The 2620-nt window shown below is 45.1% G+C and overlaps 1 long non-coding RNA gene across 1 annotated transcript in view; it reads left to right on the forward strand.

Annotated features, from left to right (window-relative positions):
• LOC118940318 overlaps window positions 1–1598 on the forward strand; it is a 1750-nt gene extending 152 nt beyond the window's left edge. The window contains exons 1-2 of the long non-coding RNA XR_005036846.1: window positions 1–162; window positions 208–1598. The exon at window positions 1–162 is cut by the window's left edge and continues 152 nt beyond it. This is a non-coding gene — a long non-coding RNA (uncharacterized LOC118940318). The remainder of the gene's footprint in view (window positions 163–207) is intronic.
• The last annotated feature ends 1022 nt before the right edge of the window (window positions 1599–2620 follow it).

Raw genomic sequence — 2620 nt, forward strand, 5'->3', positions numbered from 1 at the left:
TTTGAGGAAATGATGCCAACTCCTCCAGATACTGACGGACACCCCGGTCAACTGATCCCCACCACACACCATACTACTCTGGGGTTGATCTGGCTGACTGTTGGGGTTTGTCTGGAAGTCTGTACTATACAGTGTGAGTGGTTTCTGTCTAAAGAGATGTGTGTGTGTGTGAGTGGTTTCTGTCTAAAGTGGTTTCTGTCTAAAGAGATGTGTGTGTGAGTGGTTTCTGTCTAAAGTGGTTTCTGTCTAAAGAGATGTGTGTGTGTGTGAGCGCTATTACTACATTGTGTTTGTGTGTGTGTGTATATTGGCAGGACTGTTACCAGACTGATCCATGCAAATATCCAATCTCCTTCCCAAATTGCACCCTATTCCCTATATAGTGTACTACGTCTGGTAGTGCACTATAACTTTTGGTAGTGCCCTATAGAGGGAATAGGGTGCCGCTGTGGGAGGCTGTCGTTGTAACATCTGTTGTTAAACTGATCGTTGGATTGAATCATTTTTCTTCTTTTGTTTTTGTTGTTGAAAAAAAACCCTTTTAGTTCTAAAAATGTACATTTGGTTGTTTGTTTTCTCTGCTCTGTTGGTTGGCCTTCCGTTACTAGGCAACCGATCCATCCATGTCGTTTGACATGAACGAACGATCCGAGACAACCTGAGCTTGATGAATCAGACATGGAATTTATTTTTCTCTCGGATTCAGAAAAAATAAGAAAATGAAAGAAATACAGACAAAAACAAGGAAAGGGTGTTTCCTGTTTCCTGTTTCCTGGTGACTGAATGTTTATGTGGGAGCTAAAACCTTTTTACTTTCTTTACGTTTTGAATACTTCCTATTTTTCTCTCTTTTTATCTTGAGAATACATTGACCCTAACCTCATACGACCATCCTGATATCACACGCTTACAATCTGTTTTGAATACATCCTATTTTTCTCTCTTTTTATCTTGAGGATACATTGACCCTAACCTCATACGACCATCCTGATATCACACGCTTACAATCTGTTTTGCTACACGGATGAAATGAAGTGAGACCAACTGAGAGCTCAGCGGTCAGGATGGTCATCTGAGGCTACATTCACACAGCCGATGAGGACAGTATGGCAGACATTTTGAGAAGTGGCTACATACGTAGGCTACGTTTACAAGCTCGCTGTGTTCTCAACCGTGGTGACGTCCAGCATTAACAGACTCATGGAGCCGGGGTGAAGTTTCCCCTTAATGCTGATCCTGGGGCAGCTTAGCATTTTCCCCACTAACGGTTAAGGTTATGATTGAGGGAGGTCAAGCTGATCCTAGATCTGTACCTAGGGGAAACTTCACCCCGGCGCTAGTTGATCTTTAAGGTCGCAAAAGCTGTTTTCGGGTAACGCTGCACAACATTTGTGATCTTGAACAGAGCCCTGCACAAGAGATTTATCTGAGGACCCTCGTATTAAAGATGGATAAACAAACAAATTATGCAACGTTTTCTTTTCTCTCTTTATTTTGACGGTAGGATTCTCTCTCTTCCTCTCTAACTCCTGTAGCTAGTAGTGTTATTTGTCTGTTTGTCTTTTAAAAATAAACTTTTGTTTTCCTACTCCTCACTTCCTGTGGCGTCCCTGCTTTGTTAAGGACGAGACAGACCGCTCGGACCAATGCTACAAATAACCTCTGACCTCAGAACGTTGACCGTTTTATGTTCTGTTCATTCCCCATGATTTTCTGTATTAAATCGTCACTGTTCGTCCCAGCAGGAGATCTACTGCCAACGGTCCTTATGGTCTGTTATCACCCAGCAGGAGATCTACTGCCAACGGTCCTTATGGTCTGTTATCACACCCAGCAGGAGATCTACTGCCAACGGTCCTTATGGTCTGTTATCACACCCAGCAGGAGATCTACTGCCAACGGTCCTTATGGTCTGTTATCACCCAGCAGGAGATCTACTGCCAACGGTCCTTATGGTCTGTTATCACCCAGCAGGAGATCTACTGCCAACGGTCCTTATGGTCTGTTATCACACCCAGCAGGAGATCTACTGCCAACGGTCCTTATGGTCTGTTATCACCCAGCAGGAGATCTACTGCCAACGGTCCTTATGGTCTGTTATCACCCAGCAGGAGATCTACTGCCAACGGTCCTTATGGTCTGTTATCACACCCAGCAGGAGATCTACTGCCAACGGTCCTTATGGTCTGATATCACACCCAGCAGGAGATCTACTGCCAACGGTCCTTATGGTCTGTTATCACACCCAGCAGGAGATCTACTGCCAACGGTCCTTATGGTCTGTTATCACCCAGCAGGAGATCTACTGCCAACGGTCCTTATGGTCTGTTATCACCCAGCAGGAGATCTACTACCAACGGTCCTTATGGTCTGTTATCACACCCAGCAGGAGATCTACTGCCAACGGTCCTTATGGTCTGTTATCACACCCAGCAGGAGATCTACTACCAACGGTCCTTATGGTCTGTTATCACACCCAGCAGGAGATCTACAGCCAACGGTCCTTATGGTCTGTTATCACACCCAGCAGGAGATCTACTACCAACGGTCCTTATGGTCTGTTATCACACCCAGCAGGAGATCTACTGCCAACGGTCCTTATGGTCTGTTATCACCCAGC

Source organism: Oncorhynchus mykiss, chromosome 17, assembly GCF_013265735.2.
Source record: "Oncorhynchus mykiss isolate Arlee chromosome 17, USDA_OmykA_1.1, whole genome shotgun sequence".
In the NCBI taxonomy this organism is placed as follows: Eukaryota; Metazoa; Chordata; class Actinopteri; order Salmoniformes; family Salmonidae; genus Oncorhynchus; species Oncorhynchus mykiss.